This window comes from Cetorhinus maximus, chromosome 3, assembly GCF_964194155.1.
Source record: "Cetorhinus maximus chromosome 3, sCetMax3.hap1.1, whole genome shotgun sequence".
Lineage (NCBI taxonomy): Eukaryota > Metazoa > Chordata > Chondrichthyes > Lamniformes > Cetorhinidae > Cetorhinus > Cetorhinus maximus.
In genome coordinates, this window is record NC_135881.1 from 50,281,457 (window position 1) to 50,301,025 (window position 19,569).

Consider the following 19,569-nt stretch of genomic DNA (forward strand, 5'->3'; position numbering starts at 1 on the left):
GCTACATCTTAGTGCCCCCACCTCTCCCTCGCTGGCACTGGCATTGGAGGCAGCCTGCTGACTCTGCTGTCTTGTTGGCCTTGGCAGTTGTCCTCTGGCCAGTGGAGTCTGTGCTGGCCCCACCAGGGAGGGAGCAGCCAGTGCTACAGCTGGCATCTCTCCAGTCATCGCAGCCTCATCAAATGCAACGGTCACTGACAGAGGAGCGGAGGAGCTGCTGCCGTCATCCAGGGTGCCCTGAGAGGAGCCCACAGAGATGACAAGCAGCTTGTTTGCCAACATGAGATCGCTCTGGACCTCCCTGCTCACCACTGTTGGATTGGCACCTAGCTGAGATACTGGGTGCCTCATCCATCTCCCACACTGGCAATGATCACCTGAGGTCATTGCCTGTGTGAGGGCTTGCAGGTCCGAGCACAACCCCAGGAACCCGATTCTGTGCCTGGACTGGAGCTGTCCAGGCAGGAGACTCTCCATGAAAGTCGCCCGTCTCTCCATGGAGGACGCAGTGCGCTCAGCCATGAGGGTCAAAGGAGTGCTTATGCTCCATATGGACTCCTCCACAACAGAAACCATGGCATGCAGACCCTCGTGGATCTCTGCCAGATCCTCCCGCACATCCACTGGACATCCAGCATCTGCTGCCTAATGGATGACTCCAGAGGCCTTTGACTGAGCATTGTCCTAATCCCTAGCAGTCCTCCGACTGCTGGCGCCCTGGGGATTCTCTGCCTCCTCCTGCACCTCAAGCGAGTGTGAAGTGCCCTCACCAATGTGCACCGACATTCTAGCCGCCGGTCTAATGCCCACCGAGGTGCTGGTATCTGCGCTGGTGCCTGGTTCAGAGAACGGGTGTGACGCAGGTGCAAATGAAGCCCTGTGGTCCTCCAGCGTCAGGGATAGCCCTTCAGCTTCCAGCGATCGAGTGCATGCTGGTGAATCTAAAAGGGAGAACAAGGACATGTCATTAGTTAAAGTCATCACACTGTCACTGTGCATATGCCAGGCACCCTGGTGAGACAATAAAGATCTGCATCATGGTGCCATCGTCTTTCAATGATCAATGGGGAATCCAGGTTTGAGGCTCCCATCAATGAACAGTATACACTAGAAAGGTTGCACAATCCAAAACTCTCACCTCTGTGCACTGCGCTCTTTCCTTCGTCTGGCACCCCCACCTCTCCACGCCCGGTTGCATGTGGAGCTCTCCAGCTCAAATGCGCCCTGCTTGAACCTGCTGAATAGCAGAAAGTTGGGTGGGCCTCCCCCTGTCCGTGACCTGTCCAACTGGTTATGGCTTGTCTTCTAAAATGACAGAGGAGCATTGATTAGTCCACTCTGTACCTGCAGCGCCATTGCAGCCCGGCCAACCCCAGCTGAGGAACACCTCGCAGGGCACATCCAAGATGTGGCCTTCCAGCCGCAAGGCACTCAGTCCATGCAGCCAGGGCTCACCCCCTTGGCCAGCTCTAGCGCCACTGACAGTTGGCACTCAAGATTCTAGTGCCCCTGAGGTCCACAGGGGGATGGTCACAGCTTAATACTTCTGTGCACTGACCCATGCCAACACGGTACTCACCCTTCCAAAGTGCAGCAGGTCATTGAACCTCTTCTGGCACTGCACCCATGTGAGCTGCACCACTTCATGGCTGCTAACCAGCACTGCATCTTCCTCCCATGCCCTCTTGGTGAGGTGTGGTGGCCTCCTCCTTCCATCTCTGGGGACAAGGGTGTCCCTCCTGGTAGTCACTTCCTACAGGACAACAGCGAAGCACTCATCTGAAAAGCAGGGGGCCGAGCGCACCCGACCTGCCCTCTTGCCTGGCGCCTGCAGCCGCACTCAACTCCATAACTTTGCTAACACCGAGCACTCGTTCGTCTGTGGCAGCCTTCCAGGGGTTGCCTGTGCCCTTCTTAAACCGCCTGCCAGGTCACCATTGGATCTGGCAGCCGATAGGCCCTTGCCCCTGTGTGGCCCTTCCCGAACAGTGAGGAGCCACGTTTCACACTGGGCGGGCTTTAATTGGCCCGCAAGCGTGAATTCACAGTCGGAGGCCGATCGTGGGTGGCAGCCCACGTCCTGGCCACTCCCGGGCCTGCCGATCGTGCGTGCCTGCCAAGGGTAAAATTCAGGCCATAACTTCCACATAAGCTCAAGAAGAACGGCTTGCCCTCTACTGCAATTGTAAAGTAATGGGATCTACTGTGCAATGCATATAAGACATGCATTCTTTTACATGCACAGCAAGGAACATTTGTTTCATGTGGAATGAATTGCCAGGGAAATGGAGTAAGTGGAGCCATTCCCTAAGTGGAGCCATTCCAAACTTGATCCAGCAGCACAGCCATGCAACTAGATCACTAAAACTATCAGCTGTCAAATCTCAGAAATCCATGGTCCCCTTTCTAGCCACCTGGAAGAACATTGTCATAATACTGGAGTCACTGAAGATGCTTTTTAATAAGTACAATTTTGGGCATGTGATGTACTGTTCAAAAAAAAAAAATTCCTTTTGCCTGGATTCCATCTTCCAAACAACTTCAACATCAATTAGGTCAAAAGGATAAAAAGAAAACAGCATTTCTCCTGAAATATTGATTCAAACATAAATTAGTTGCAAAATACTGTTCATCTATCAGAAAATACCATTAAGAAATTATAAATTCAAATAGTACAAACAAGCAACAGGAATAGGCCACTCAGCCCCTCAAGCCTGCTCCGCCATTTAATAAGATCATGGCTGATTTGCGTCCAATGTACTCCCAATAACCTAGCGCCCCCTTGCTTACCAAGAATCTATCCACTTCTGCCTTAAAAATATTCAAAAATTCTGCTTCCATTACCTTTTCAGGAAGAGAGTCCCAAACACTCATGGGCCTCTGAGTGAAAAAATTATGCCTCATCTCTGTTTTAAATGGACGATGCCTTATTTTTAAACAGTGACCCTAATTCTAGATTCTTCCACAAGAGGAAACATCTTCTCCACATCCGTCCTACCAAGACCCCTCAGGATCTTATATGTTTCAATCAAGTTGCCTCTTACTCTTTTAAACTCCAGTGGATAAAAGCCTGGTCTGTCCAATCATTCCTCCCCACGGGCCCAACACTTATCCCGACCCGATCCCAAACCCCTCCCAATGTTCGACCCTGCGCCCCCCCCCTCCAGCCCCAGCGATGTCCGACCTCCCACAGCACCCCGTCCCCCTCAATGTCTGGCCCGTTCCACACCCTTCCGATGTCCAATCCCCCCAGCACCCCCACAAATGGCCGACCACCCCAGCCCCACCGGATGTCCAGCCTGTTGCACCCCTTCCCACTCTCCGACCCCATCGAATGTCCAACTTCCTCAGCCCCCCCGAATGTCTGGCCGGCTGCACCCCCTCCCGATGTCTGACTCCCCCTACAATGTCCACCCCTCTTCCCCCAAACTCATCCGAACTCCAAACACCCCCACCTCCCAAATCCTTTTCATTTACCTTAGGCACTTACCTTCTCCCTGGCCTATTACTTTCAATGGGACCTTTGAACTTACCTGCTTTATGGAAGCTAGTGCTGTAAAAAAGAGGGTGTGTCCCCCTTCAATTCAATGGTGCTGCACTTCGACGCTGGACTTCAGAGACAGGATCTCGCCCGGTCCGAGTTGGAAGGTCAGGCGAGACAGGCACGGAAGAAATTTGGCATAATTAAGTGGGCAGTGAGTGGCAATCGACGCTGATTGGCACTCCAAGGAAGTTAGGGCCCATTGATTAAAAAAATATATCAAAATTCAGAAAAATGATAATGCATTTGTCACAGATTCCAGGAGTAACATGAAATCACACCTTTCCTTTCACTTCTATTTTGTGCAAGAATAAAGCAGTCCATTAAAAACTGCATGGATATCATAGCAGAGAAAAGATTTTGTTCCTCACCATCATGAGTAAAAAATCAAAACATTCAACAAAAGCCATCTCCTGCCTAGCCTTCAGATTCCTATAGATAATGACATAGTTCATCATGACATAAGCAACACCACTATGATCATTGTCATTCCTCCGATACTGAAGCAGTCCATTCCTGTATTCAGCAAGGCCTGGAAAACATTCAGGTTTGGGCTGACACGTGGCAAGTAACATTCGTGCCACACAAACGCCAGGCAAAGACGATCTCCAACAAGAGAGAGAATCTAACCATCTCCCCATGACATTCGGCTGCATTACCATCACTAAATCCCTCACCATCAACATCCTGGAGGTTACTTTTGACCAGAAAATTAATTGAACAAGTCACATAAATACCACGGCTACAAGAGCAGGTCAGAGGCTGAGAATTCTGCGGCGAGTAACTCAGCTCCTGACTTGCCAAAGCCTATCCATCTTCTACACAGCACAAGTCTGGAGTGTGATAGAATACTCTCCACTTGCCTGGATCAGTGCAGTTCCAACAACGATCAAGAAGCTCAACACCATCCAAGACAAAGCAGCTCAACTGATTGGTACCCCAATCACCACCTTCAATATTCACTCCCTCCATCACTGGTACACAGTGGTAGTAGCAGTGTATACCATCTACAAGATGCACAGTAGTAAGAAAATAAGAACATAAAAAAATAGGGGCAGAGGAGGCCATATGGCCCCTTGAGCCTGCTCCAACGTTTAATACTAACATGGCTGATTTTTTTTTGCCTCAACTCTATTTTTCTGGCCACTCCACATATTCCTCCATTCCCTAAGTGACCAAAAACCTGTCGATCTCAGCCTTAATATATTCCCTGATGGAGCATCCACAATCTTATGAGGTCCAGAATTCCAAAGATTCACAATTCTTTGAGTGAAAAAAATCTCTCATTTCAGTCCTAAATCATCAGCCCCTTATCCTGAGACTATGCCCAGTGTTCCAGATTCCCTAACCAGGGGAAACAACATCTCAATGTTTACCTTCTCAAGCCCCTTCAGAATCTTAACTCACCAAGCCTCCTTCAACAGGGCCTTCCAAACTTATTCTTCTAGTTGGTGGAGGCCACAAGGGCAGTAGATGTATACCCCTTCAAATTCCCCTCCAAGTCACACACCACCCTGACTCGGAAATATATCACCATTCCATAATTGTAGCTGGGTCCAAAACCTGGAACTCTCTCTCGAACAGCACTCTGGGTATACCTACACCACATGGTCTGCAATGGTGGCTCACCACCACCTTCTCAAGGGCAATTAAGGATGGACAACAAATGCTGGCCTTGCCAGTGCCACTCATTGCATGAATGAATGAATGTGCTTTGCTAGAGAGTCTAGAACTTGGAGGCATAGTTTCAGAATAAGGACTCGATCATTTAAGACTGAGATAAGGAAGAATGTCTTCACTCAGAGGTTTGTGAATCTTTAGAATTCTCTACGTCAGAGTGCTGTGGAAGCTGTCAATGAGTATATTCAAGACAGAGATCGATAGATTTTGAAGTCTGAAAGGAATCAAGGGATACGGGAGTTGGAGGAAAGTGGAGTTGAGATCAAAGATTAGTCATGATCTTATTGAATGGTGGAGCAGACTCAAGAGGACATGTGGCCTATTTAGGCTATTATTTCTTATCTTATGCATTCACATAGGAGCTTCTTCTGCACAAGTGCACTAATGGGCTCTTCATAGGCAGTCCATTGAAAGCAAGTGCGTTTTTTTTGGGTCAGGGATGGAAATCAAAGTTTTATGAAATTCCTAATCTGATGGGAGAATGCATCATGTGTTCTAATTCCCTTACAGTCCAAGGGCAATACACATTTTGTTGTCAGTAATGGTTTGGGAGGTGATATAAATTTGATTCCATGGTTTATAATGTCAGTATGTATCAACTCCCAAAGCAAGAGCGGATGAGTGAAAGCTAACTAGCTAATTTTAGACTGAAGGATGAAAGTATTAAAATACTCACAAATGTCAAAACTTCTCACTTGAAGTTGGTAATCAGAGAAGGAATAAAATTCTCAATCCTAATAAGCAAGACCTTTACCAAATTACAGGTGTTCGGTTCCATTACTTTTGTTTCTGTCGAGGGTTATGTCAAGTCAAATTGTCGTGAGAAGCATCTTTTGACAGCATGTGTAAGAGTGTTACTACTATTACTTTTGACACAGGTTAACTTGACAGTGAATCAGACTATTTTTGTAAAACCATCCCTCCATTTGTATATTCTGGATCTATATTGCACTTTGGACCTTGTCAAAGAGATTATATCCTTGTACAGGAAACAAAATCAGCAGTCATTTTTTTAAAAAAATGAAGTGCATGAAAATAGACATGGATGTTAAATTTGTGCTTCTTGTCTACAGTTTGCAATCCATTATATTCTTATTGATTACTTATTTCACTAGTTTCTTGTGGATGTTGACCACACTACTATGGATGGTATATTCTATCCGCCATTACTATATTGTCAGGGGCTCCACCACCAACACAATCAAAATGAAAACATCCTTCAAAGTTATAGCTACAAACAGACCCATGGTGCAAATCACACATCACGGCTGTGACTTTTCAAACTAAGTAAAACTATTACAATTCTTCAGCTGCCAAGGTCCTAAACCGTGGAATTCCCTGCCTAAACCTCTCCACCTATCTAACTCTCTTTCCTCCCTTGAGGCACTCCTTAAAACCTACCTCTTTGACCAAGATTGTGGTCATCTGCCCTTTTATCTCCTTATGTGGTATGTTGTCATATTTTGTTTTATAATGCCTCTGTAAAGCACCTTGCAACATTTAATTACGTTAAGGGTCTATATAAATAGAAATTGTTGTTGTTGCCACCGTATGATGAGTGCTGTGAATGCTGCTTGCCACTTATAACCACATTTGTGATGTGGAGCTTACCTATGCAACAGCCTCTAGACTGAGAATCTCAGATCCAGTACTTGCTCAATGCTGACGGTTCTGTCCAGGTTACTATTCCTACCCAGCTCAGAACCAATGTTTGGGAAAAAGAACAGATACAACTCAAGGAGTGAACGGAAAATAAACTGAAAAACAAGAAGAAATAAAAGCACCAAAATTGAAGTTGCAAAAATAAGCATAGCAAGCTATTTATTTAAAAAGAGTATTACAATTTTTTTTCATTCCCAAACTATATCTCCTGTAACTAAGGGACCTGCTTCCAATCTATAGCCACTAGTGACCTTAGTTAGTTACAAGTAGGCTGTTAGGGCAAAACAAATCCTTCAATATTCCTTGCTCCAAAAATCAGGTGTCTACCCCACAAATTTAGTGCATTTGCACCACAAACAGCACCCCCTCAGCTCAATTGTTAGCATTCTCTACTACAGGCAAAAACATAGTCACTCAAAGCTCACAGTCTCTTGCTGTGTAACCTCTTCCAGCTTTAGAATTCTCTGCAAATTTTCCAATTCTGGCCTTTGGCGTATCCTTGATTTCCTTCACTCCAAAGCTACAGAATTCCCTCCTTAAACTTCTGCCCTTTTCCTCCTGTAAGGCACACCATAAAACCAAACTTTTTTATCACTTGTACCAAGATTTCATGTGGCTCAGTGTCAAACTCTGTATGATAACACTACTGTGAAGGACTTTGTGACATCTTACTCCATTAAAGGCATTACATAAATGTACTGTTGTAATGTAGGCTGAGACTCCAGTGCATTCCTGAGGGCTTTCCGCATTGCCAGACGGGCCATTCTATGGACGGGATGCTAAATTGAACTCCTCCCTCCTTCCCTTGTCCAGTGGATGTTAAGTACCCATTGGAATATTTCAAAGAATATCATAGAGTTATTCTAGTTTCCTGACTAACATTGCTCCTTCAGTCAATCCCAAAATAAAACAGATTAATTGACTAATCACTTCAATGCTGTTTGTGTTATGCTGTTGATACAAAATGGCTCTGTACTTCTTTATGTAAAAGTTACAACCATTCATTCTTTTCCAATGTTAAATTGAAAACATTGCATGTTGTAAAATTAGAGGGGCTAAAAGGTGGAAAACATAGAACTTTACATTCTAAAATGTCTACTCGTTCCATACTAAACCCACAACTCATACTACACAGGTTAAAAGCCTAGTTTGAGAGAGAGTCTGGAATGCATTCAGACAGACCATGACACACTAAAATCCAAGGATTAGACTGACTTTACTCTTTACCCACATGGCCTTCATAAAATGGAAACAGACTAACTCGCAATAATTTTAGGCATGTTTTCTTCTCCCATCTCAGTAAATTGTGCTCTGGTTTGAACACACAAGACAATTGAAATATGCAATATTACATATGAACAGAGTAAGGTCATTGGTGCAAATGGTTATTTACAAGGCTTCAGTTTATTTCCCTTTAATGTTCAGAAAGACAAACATTTCAAAAATCGTAGCACTACAGCATTAGGTCAGTAGTTATTAGAACTCTGCTGGAAGATATACAACCAATTGTCCTTGCAAGCTGAAGAATTTGCAACTCCAGTTCAATACAGGTTTAATCAACATATCAAAAAATATTCTGTATGAAATCAATTATTGCAGTCTTACCCAGATAACTCTACTGCTGGTGAAACCGATTCATTCCACACTTGTAGTTCACTAAAGGAACAGGATGGGAGAACAGTTCAACAACCGACAGAGGAAATGGGCCTCAACAAAAGTACAATGCTGATGCAAAGGAGAGCATCAGTATAGCCTGGGATTTGTTTTGAAAAGGGAGGATTTTGCATTGGCTGTCAGTGATTGATGGGCATATGGCCCAGCCACAGGAAATCCCTTGCATCTTCAAAATTGCCTGGCATAAAATTCTCGGTTTTTCTAATTAAAATGCTGCATATGTTAGGCAAGTTATAGTTCCGATACTAAATTGGTAAGCTGGGTGATAACCCAAAACACACTTTTTAAAAATTCATTCACAGGATGTGGGCTTCGCTGGCTGAGCCAGCATTTATTGCCCATCCCTAGGTCCACATCGGTGGACCAGGCACAATTTCCTTTGATAGCACCCATGAGTGTTCCTTAAAGAAATGTGGAATATACACAAAACAGGAAAGACGATGAGTGTAACTAGAACTCAAGCTAGGAGATAATGGTCTAAAGATTAGAATTGATATTATAGAATTGGACAAAATTTGATGGAAGCAATCAGCTACAGTCAAATACACATTTTGTCTATCCAGGGTGTGACATAAATTCAGCAGTATAACTGTGGTTTGAGAGATATGGGCTAGAATTTTCTCGTTGGCGTGCGGGGGCTGGCCCCGCATGCCAATGCGTAAAATGACGTGCGGTGACGTCGGGCGAGCATCCCGACGACAACACCGCGCACCATCGCGATATTTAGGTGGGCGGATGCACAATATTCTCGAATGCGCACCCGCCATTAATTAATCAGCTGGTTAAGGCCCTTGAGGCACCAATTGTCAGCAATTTTTTCAGGGCCCGTGCGATCTTCAGGACATTGCACTGGCACAATGGGCAGGCGGGTCGGAGACATTTGTATAAACCTCATCCACGGGCAGGATAAGAGGGCTCAGTGGGGTCACGAGTGCTTTCTGTTAGATATTTAATTGTGAAAGTTACTGATATTTGCCTGTGAGAGCAGAAATGCATCAAAACTCTTCACAGCTGCTGGGACAGGAGTAAGAGCCTTCAGGTCAGGACTCTACAGTAAACATCAGTTTTGGGGCCTGAAGCTTTCAGGAAGCCTTCCCTTAGCCTGGGAATGGGAATTGTGCTCTCCACTGGAGGCATCTCCTCTGAGGGGGAAGGGAGGGCCAGAAGGGGGAGGAGGCTAGGAGCCCACATTCAGCCTCCAGGGAGCCACCTTTGGGAGAAGAGGTGTAGGCACAAGAGGCGCAGGGCCAACAGGAAGTCCGAGGCGGAAGGAGCCGCAGCAGACAGCACTATCCTGCTGCCAGGGTTTACAGGCAGCGAAGCAGCTACCTCAATATGTCTGAGGTGCAATGCCAAAGGAGGCTCCATCTCTCAAGGGAGACAGTCACCTCCATCTGTCAGATGATAGGCTCTTGAGATATGCGCCAACTGTGTGGGTGGGCACTCCATGCCAGTGGCTCTGAAGGTCATGGCTGCCCTCAACTTCTATGCATCCGGCTCTTTCCAGGGGTTGGTGGGTGATCTTTGCGGAGTCTCCCAATCAGCTGTCCACACTTGTGTCAAGCAGGTGACAGACGCTCTGTTCAGCTGTGCATTGACCTTCATCCACTACCGTTGGGACCAGGCCAGCCGGACAGAGCGAGCCAGAGGCTTCGTGGCCATTGCTGGCTTCCCCCGCGTCCAAGGTGCAATAGGCTGCACACATGTGGCCATCAAGGCGCCAGCAGGCAAGCCCGGTGCCTTCATCAACAGGAAGGGCTTCCACTCCATGAACGTGCAGATAGTGTGGGATCACAGGATGCTAATTCTACAAGTCTGTGCAAGGTACCCAGGCAGCTCCCATGATGCCTACATCCTCAGACACTCCCAGGTGCCGGGGCTCTTCAGTGCTCCGGCTCGGCTGGATGGATGGCTGCTGGGTGACAAAGGCTATCCCCTCAAAAGGTGCCTCATGACGCCTCTCCACCATCGAAGAACAGAAGCCGAGCAGCAGTACAATAGGAGCCACGTCTCCACAAAGGCTGTGGTGGAGAGAGCCATTAGTCTTCTCAAGATGCGCTTCCAATGCCTGGACCGCTCAGGGGGCGCACTCCAATACCCCCAGAGTGTGTCGCTGATAGTGGTTCCATGCTGTGCTCTCCACAATCTTGCACTGGAAAGGGGTGAAGCAGTGGACAAAGAAGATGTAGACGCAGTTGCTCCGGCTGCACACAATAAGTCCAGCAGTGAGTCCGAGGATGAGCGCGCAAAGGAGAACGCTGAGTGTGTAGACGCTGACCCGGGCATACACCAGGGAGGCAGGGACACCTGGGAGGCTTTAACCCAAAGAACTTTCAACTAGCCCACTACAGATGGACCTCTAGGACAAACCTGGGCTGCAGGTTCCATACTCGATAACCGTGTGCAAAATCTGCCTGGGTAGGAACATTAACTAAGGCCCTTGACAATAAAGCTCAATGTCAAACAACTCACTCATAACATCATGGGTTCCCGTCCACCTGCAGAAGCAAGGAATCACCCTGAGCCATGCTTACATCAAGATTTAATGATATAACAAAATGAAGTTCAGAAACCGAAAAAAAAGGTGTTGCACATCACACCAAGTGGTCATGAACTAATAGTGGGGCCACATAAAAGCACCAGTGAGAAACCCATGGTTTGCGTAAGGTGCCTTGAATTTATACTTATGGGTGCTACGTGTAGGTGCTGTCCCCTCTCTGGCACTGGCATCTCAGACAACCTGCTCACTGTGCTGTCCTGTTGGCCTCGACGACCTTGGGAGATGTCCTCTGGCCTGTGGAACCTTTGATGGCCCAGCCTGGGAGGGAGCGGCCAGTTCCACAGCTGTCATCTCCCCAGTTGCCGCAGCCTCATTGGATACCACGGCCATTAGCAGAGAGGCGGAGGAACTGCTGCACTAATCTGGAGTGCCCTGAGAGGAGCCTGCAGAGACGACAGGCAGCTGCTTCGCCGACATGAGGTCGCTTCGGACCTCCCTGCTCACCACAGGTGGATCGGCACCGAGCTGGGAAACTTGGTGCCCAAACCATTTCCCACACTGACACTGACCAGCTGAGGTCAATGCCATTGTGAGGGCTTGCAGGTCCGAGCACAATCCCAGGAGGCCCTGATTGGTCTCCTGGAGGAGCCTCTCCACGAGAGTCGCCACTCTCTCCATGGAGGAAACATGGCGCTCGGCCATGAGGCTCATTGCATCGATGATGCTCCGCGTGGACTCCTCCAACACGGGCACCATGCCTCACGTATCTCTGCCAGATCCTCCCGTATACCCTGCTGCACTTCCAGCATTTGCTGCCTCACAGACAACTCCAGAGGCACATCATCAGCCACCGACTGAGCATGTGCCTAGTCCCCAGTAGTCCTCCGGCTGCCGGCACCCTAGGCACTCTCTGTCTCCACCTGCACCTCAAGCGAGTATGAAGTGCCCTCACTGCTGTGCTCCAGGACGCTAGCCAGTGATCTAATTTCCTCCGAGGTGCAAGTATCCTGCGCTGGTGCCTGCCTGGCAGAGATGATGTGACGCTGGTGAGTCAATATGTTCAGGGCCCTCAGGTGTGAGAGGTGGCCCCTCTGCCTCCTCCTCCTGGCCCTGCTCCGGTGATGCTTAAAGGAAGAACAAGGACATTTGATTAGTTACAGTGCAGACAACGTCAATGTGTATCCCTGTCCCCCAGATTATTATGCGCTTATCCTTCCATAATCAATGGTCAACCCAGGTTGCAAACGTCAATCACTGAGCATTCAGCAGTGCCATGGCTGCTGGGACACACATGATGACCTCAGTGCTCGGCAAACATGCCTCCCCGTGGCACCCCAGCCTCACCGCCACCAGTGGACCTGGGCACATGGCGCCTCTCCAGATCCTTGGCCTGCTGCTCAAAAGGACTCAAGGTGGCCAACTGGGCCTGGCCGGCGCCAGTCCGCATCTGCCTGGCAGAATTGTGTGCAGTCTTCTGAAAAGGAGAGGAGAGCATTGATTAGTCCAACCTGTACCTGGATTCCTATCGCATCCCGGCCAACCCAACCAGAGTGGGACATTGCAGGGCTCCAGTTCTTCGTCACCCCGCAGCCAGGGCTGACTCCCCTTGACCAAATGTTCCCTCCATCACATTTGGCAGCACATGCTCTAACCTTGCAAAGCAAGGAGGCTCAAGCACATGGAATGCAAAGGCCAGCAGATGGATTGGTGCCACGCCACCTGACTTTGACATGCTTCACAGTTCCAGCACTCTGCCTCATTGCAGACCCTTGAGTTTTCCCCCAAATCTATACTCTGGGTGTCAATGTCACACATGCTGCAGGTGCAGAACCCATCTCAGCAAAACGCTCTCAGGGTGAACTAGGCATGGGCAATATCTGCTGGCCCACCCAGCGAGGGATACATGCCATGAAGGATTCAATGCTGTAACTGCACTCAGAGTTGTTGGGGGGATGGTGGGGTGGGGGGGATGGCGCGCCTTGGGGCAGAAAGGCTGATGGCTGCATTAAGTGACCTCGGCCAACATGGTACTCACCCTTCCCGAGCGCAGGAGGTCGTTGAATCTCTCGCAGCACTGGACCCACGTGCATCGCACCACATCATGGGAGCTCATAATCTTGGCCACCTCCTCCCAGGCACGTTTGGTCAGGTGGGGGAGCGTCCGCCTCCCATCCCTCAGAAGCAGGATATCCCGCTGTGCTGCCACCTCTTCATGGAGGGCAGCTAGGCCCTCACCCAAAAACCGAGGGGCACACTGCCCCGCTGCCCTACCCTCCGGCCTGGCTTGTTCTGCTGGTCTACCCACCGGACTTGCCTGCTCACCAGAAGCCCTCTGGTGAGCCCTTCTACCTGCCATTGTGAGCAGCCTTGCAAAGGCTGCCAGTGCTTCATTTAAACAGGCCGCCACTGCTGCCTACCCACTCCTGCTATCCTCGGGAGTCACGCATTACGCTGGGCGGGCCTTAATTGGCCCGCCCGCGTAAAATGGCAGCACGGACCAGATCACGGGCGCCCACCCGTGCTTGTTCCTTCTTGACCCGTACAACATGGGGAAAATTCTCCCCATGAGAAACCTTAGAGTGACTAAACTACCACATGGTCAATAAAAACGTACACAAATGCAACAGACTTGCATTACTGTTTAAATACACCGGATATTCCCATTTAAATACCGCTGCTAGCAATCAAAACAATATATAATCTCCATGTCAAGTCTTTTGCTGCAAGGGCCCTTGGTATCCTAGTGGTCCATGAGAAGGTTTTAAGGAGTTTGCCAAATCAGCATCTTTCAAGTATAAAATCTTTTTCAAAAATATCATTTTGCGATTAAAAATTCCACTGTGCTATTCCTGACATGGCATTAGGAGCACCCTTCATGCAATTACACTCTCCCAGCATTGGGAGAAGCAAAAAGGAAGTTTTTTTTAAAATACTGATGTTGGAGTGGAGGGCCTGCCCTTTCCTCCACAGATCCATTAGTGATAATTGGCGATGGGTTCTTTTCCCAGCAAGCCACATGGAGACCCTCTCCTGCCTGCCACTTAAATTGGCTAAACAAAGCAACAGGTCAACGCACAGAAACATACATAGAAAATAGGAGGAGTAGGCCATTCGGCCCTTCGAAGCTGCTCCGCCATTCATTATGATCATAGCTGATCATCCAACTCAATGGGGTTTGATGTCCGTTTTGTGAAGCAGTGGACTGAGAATTAATCAAAGAGGGTCAGTGAATGTTCAATTGACTTCACCCTTTGCTCTTTCTGACTGACTGCTGCTTGGTCATGGCAGCGGTTTACAGAGCCAAGCACAGCACAGGCATCGAATCAAACTGCCTGCAGGGAAACTTGCCACAGGAAACACATGGTCCCAGGTCCAAGTTCCAGGGGTATCACTCACGTGAGGTGCAGACAGCCTTGAGAGTGGCAATCACCGTCAGGGGGCGGATGGGGTAGTTGGGTGGTCGGGCAGGGGTAAGGAAGTCAGTACCATAGTTATCCAGGAGTTTGAAGTGGTTTTAATACTTCTAACATTTCCTGGGAGAAATGTTTCTGCTAGTTATGGTTATAAAACAATACTCTTGCACTCAAATATGCGGTAATTGCCTTTTAGTAGATGGTTCCCACCCTCCACTTAATAGTATAATTGAAAATAGAAAAAAAATCTTTCTGCCTAACATTTCTGCTGAGAGAAAGTCGGAATCATCTGAAATCTCTGACTTAAATTGGAGTTTTGGAGGGTTCCAGGCACAGGGCAATTGCCCAACGGAAGTTTATACCTCCAGGCAATTCCCATGCAGTCCCTTAGGTGGGACTTCCGTGGGGTTCCCCAGCGCATCTTCTGGGGTATGACCCCCTGGGGAACACAATTTCTGGGCCTATATCTGGTAATCTATGATCTTCTGTTGCGGGACCTTGCTATGTGTAAATTTATTGCTGGTTTTTAAACCACCTGACAGTAGCCACTTAGGCCCAGCAACAAATTTTACAATTAAGTAAAACAAAAATAATAAATACATATATTTCATACAGAATAAATACTTGTGTTGTGTTTCGGGGATCCATGGAACTTTCATAAGATGGGAGAAGAGCCTCAGCAGCAAAAAGATTGAGAATCTTGACAGCACAGATGAATTCAATCTATTAAAACCGTAGCAAGTCTTGCAGACCATTACTATTCTAGTCAAAGGAAAACAGTTGTCATTCCCAATGCAAACAGGTTGTTGCCATAAATAAGTGGCCTGGTATGCAGCACTATTATATTAAAATGGTCTGATTTTAGTTGCCGCTTCATGAAACCATATCTTTAGTTAATAGAATTAAGTGGTTGTCAATTCAGCAAATCAACTTTTAAAAATGACTATCTGCAGATTTCAGATGATCAAGCAAGACAGGCTTTATATTTATTACCACTGGCCATACAATACCTCCATGCTCCAAAATTACATACATTTTTGACACTTAAAAGCAATACTTGAAGCAGACAAAAACAGGACAAAGGGGAGAGAGCAAGACAGCAGGATTACTTTTGGATTGCTCAAAGAGTCACTACATCAGGCATGAAGGGCCAAAAGGTTTCCTTTTTGCCACCAACTATGGTTGGACTACACAGTCTAGAGTTATATCAAAAATATTTCTCCCCCTACATTTCCAAGCAGCTGAAACTTTTTCATGAATCTTGTTCTTAGATTTAAGTAAATTAATGCCTTGATACCTCCTGCAAGATGGAGTGATTTTCAGTGGCATATCCCACTGAACAAACTTAATGAAGCCCCGGGACAATAAAATAAATTACAAGTAGAAGAGCTTTATCTGAGATGTTGCACAAGGCACCATAATCAAACTATGCTAAGGGGCTCTGCAGTAATACCATAATATCTTAAATCAGATAACAAGCACTGCAGTGCTTGGCTTACAATCCTTGCACAAACAGAAATCAATTTTCAAACGGTTCCAAAGAAACTGCAAGCATCCTGCATCTTTGTTTTAGAGGAAGAGGGAATTCGTTTGGCAAAAGGGGAACATGTTGGAAAAAAATCTTTGCCGGATGACTGAAAGTCACAAATTATAATAACCCGGGATTGGTGGGTGGAGGGTGTGGTGAGGAATCTACTTTGAAAAACTTCGGTGGACAAACATGTCAAATTTCAACATGTCAATGTGAGACCATTTAGTAAAATAAATATAGCTCATTACCTTTTCATTCAGCCCGTCGTAGCTTTAATGCCTACAAATCTTTTCATCTTTCTCAGCCCACGACATATACATTTTCCTACTTTAAAGCTGTGCCTAAAGGGGCCAAAATGATGTTTAGGCCTCCTGTCTATGTCACTCTGTCCAGCCACTTGGTGTGCACATCGTGCATGTCAACTTTTGCCACAGTGTTCCCCATTTCTGTGAAGAGCTGCATTGGAGAAAGGTTTTGTTCATGTGCTGTGTGTAGCTAAGTCACAAAACCTAGTTACAAAGAAAACGTTTGTGTTTTCCAACAGATAACGCACAGAGGAAATCTTCCCCAACTATGCCTGTACTGTGTCAAAATAGCTCTAGATGGATGCCTTCTCCAACAGGAAAAAATGTAAACTATGCACAAATCTAAATTCTACCATCCACAAACAGCAAGTCAACAAAACAGTTACTCAGTTGCTGGTCTAATGTGGCAATATTAGCTTAATACATTGCTGCAATACACAGTTAACCATAATGCAGAGTCCTCATTGTTAGAGTAAAATCTGTATTTTGTTGAATCCATGGTACTTTCCAATTTCAGCTAGATGTCCTCAATAACCATCCACAATTTATCGATTATACATGTACGGTGGGGGGGGGGGGGGGGGCGGTTTAACAAAATATATGCGTTTAGAGGAATTTATTTAAACAGAAGGTGGCTTAGAACAAGAGGAGGCAATTTAACCCATCAAGCCCCCTCCACCCAGAATCCATAATTATTCTATCCTGGCTTCCCAGCCACACCACATGTTAACCTGCTTCTTCACAGAAAAGATTTATTTCCTTGACTGCCCAAAAATGGTTTTAACAAAATCAGGCAGTGTTAAATATTTCTGTAATCTTCAAATCTACTTGACAACAAATGTCAACACTGCTGCTTTGTAAAAGGCATGAATTACCTCAGAATCAACTGCTTTCTGTTTATTCCACATATTCACTATCTGTAGGGAAAAATGTTTTAATCACTAGCTATGCTTGAGGCTTGTGAATTGTGCACATTTTTCTATTCCTGGGTGCTTATCCAAGGTAACAAATTTGTTCAATTTCACCTTGTCCATCCATACCTTTCACCATTTTCAAAACAGCTTCCCTCCCTTTCCCCAATGAAAATGTGTGCTTATTAACTTGAGATTTATGAAACATGGAAGATAACAAACATGATTTTATCAAAATGCTTCCCTATACCTCAATTAAGAGATACTACAATTCTGTAAACAAAGTCTGCTCAGGTGGGGGGAGAGGAGGTGAAATTGTAATTACACTTATTTACATATGTAAAAGAAAACCCAAGCAGTGAAAACTGCAGAAAAACAAACAAACAAACAATCTGTGGTTTCTGTCCACAATGACAGCATTAGTAACTTTTCGAACAGCCTTTTGCCAAATGTCAAATGAAAGATTACCATTGGTTTCACAAAAAACTCTTTTCCTATACCCCCACTAACCATTCTCCTCCAGTATTCTTGACACAAGTGAAGATTAGTACTAACAAAAACAAGAATCACTGTCCCTTTACTCCTCCCACCTCAGTGGTTGGGCGATCAAGGGCCATTTTATCTTTGACAGGACTGTATAAATAGTAACAAGATAAATCTGCTTTCAGTGATGTTGCCCGTGACATCAAGAGAACTCCCTGCTCTTCATTTAGTATATTGGGATCCTTAATGTCCATCTGAATCAGTGGAACAACCAAACTGGAGCTCATTTAGTATCTCATCTTGGGATGGAACCTCCAACAATGCAGCACTGAACCATTAAACTAGATTACATGCTCAAATCGTGGAGCAGTGCTCAATCTGGAAGTGGCTATGCTACCAAATGAGTCCATAAACGTAAGAGCATAAGAAATAGGAGCAGGAGTAGGCCATTCGTCCCCTCAAGCCTGCCCCGCCCTTCAATAAGATCGAGGATGATCTGCCCCAGACCTCAATTCCTCATTCGTGCCAGCTCCTCATAGCCCTCAAATCAAATCTACCTTCTCTTTAAATACTTTCAGTGATCTAGCTGTCACAACTCTCTAGGGTAGAGAATTCCAGACATCCACTACCCTCAGAGAAGAAATTCATTCACATCTGAGTTTTAAAGGAGTGCCCCTTATTCTGTAACTATGTCCTCTAGTTCGAGGTTCCCCCACTAGTGGAAACATCTTCTCAACATTTACCCTATCAAGGCCCCTCAGAAGCTTATACGTTTCAATAAGATCACCCCGCATTCTTCTAAGCTCTAGTGAATAAAGGCCTAACCCTGTTTAGCCGTTCTTGTTAAGTCAACCCCTTCATCCCGGGAATCAGCCTAGTGAATCTCTTTTGAACTCCCTCCAATGCCAATATATCCTTTATGTGGCACCTTATCGAATGCCTTCTGGAAATCCAAATATACTACATCTACCAGTTCCTCTTTATCAACTCTGCTGGTTACATCCTCAAAGAGCTCTAGCAAATTTGTCAAACATGATTTCCCTTTCACAAAACCTCTGTTTGATTGCATTAAGCTTTTCTAAAAGTCCTGCTATTTCTTCCTTAGTAATGGGCATTTTCCCAACGACAGATGTTAGGCTGTTGAAGGGTCATGAGGACTCGAAACGTCAACTGTACTCTTCTCCGCCGATGCTGCCAGACCTGCTGAGTTTTTCCAGGTATTTCTGTTTTTCTTTTGGATTTCCAACATCCGCAGTTATTTGTTTTTATTTTTAGACAGATGTTAGGCTGACTGGCCTATATCTTCCTGCTTTTTGTCTCCCTCCCTTCTGAACAGGGGTGTCACATTAGCGGTTTTCCAATCCGCTGGGAGCCTCCTAGAATCCAGTGAGTTCTGGAATATTTCGACCAAAGCTTCCACTATCTCTGCAGATAAAGACGGATAAAGACTGGATTGGAGGTAAATGATGGGTGGAATTGACAGCAAGTGCTATGCCACATCTTAAGATGCATTTTGTTTTGCTGTTGCTGCCGTGGACGTTGATAGCTGTACTTCTAATGGTAGATTCAGGAATGATTCAACATGACAGCTGAGCACATCTGTTTTTTTTGTATTCACAGGCATCTCTGGCTAGGCCAGCATTTATTGCCCTTCCCTAATTGCCCTTGTTCAGAGGGTATTTAAGAGCCAACCACATTGCTATGGGTCTGGAGTAGGCCAGAGCAGGTAAGGACAGCAGATCTCCTTCCCTTAAGGACCAGTGGGTTTTTACAACAATCGGCAATGGTTTCATGGTCATCATCAGACTTATAATTCCAGATTTTTATTAAATTCAAATTTCACCATCTGCCTTGGTGGGATTCGAACCT

General features: G+C 46.2%; 1 protein-coding gene across 6 annotated transcripts in view; it reads right to left on the reverse strand.

Annotated features, from left to right (window-relative positions):
- LOC144678302 (sickle tail protein-like) overlaps positions 1-19,569 on the reverse strand; it is a 599,821-nt gene that overhangs the window by 407,083 nt on the left and 173,169 nt on the right. The window contains exon 1 of one of the 6 annotated variants that reach the window (XM_078538157.1): positions 8,489-8,559. The exons of the other annotated variants lie outside the window; for them this stretch is intronic. The gene's annotated coding sequence lies outside the window, so the exon portion shown is untranslated. Of the gene's footprint in view, positions 1-8,488; positions 8,560-19,569 lie in introns of those variants that run through there. 6 annotated transcript variants of the gene reach the window in all.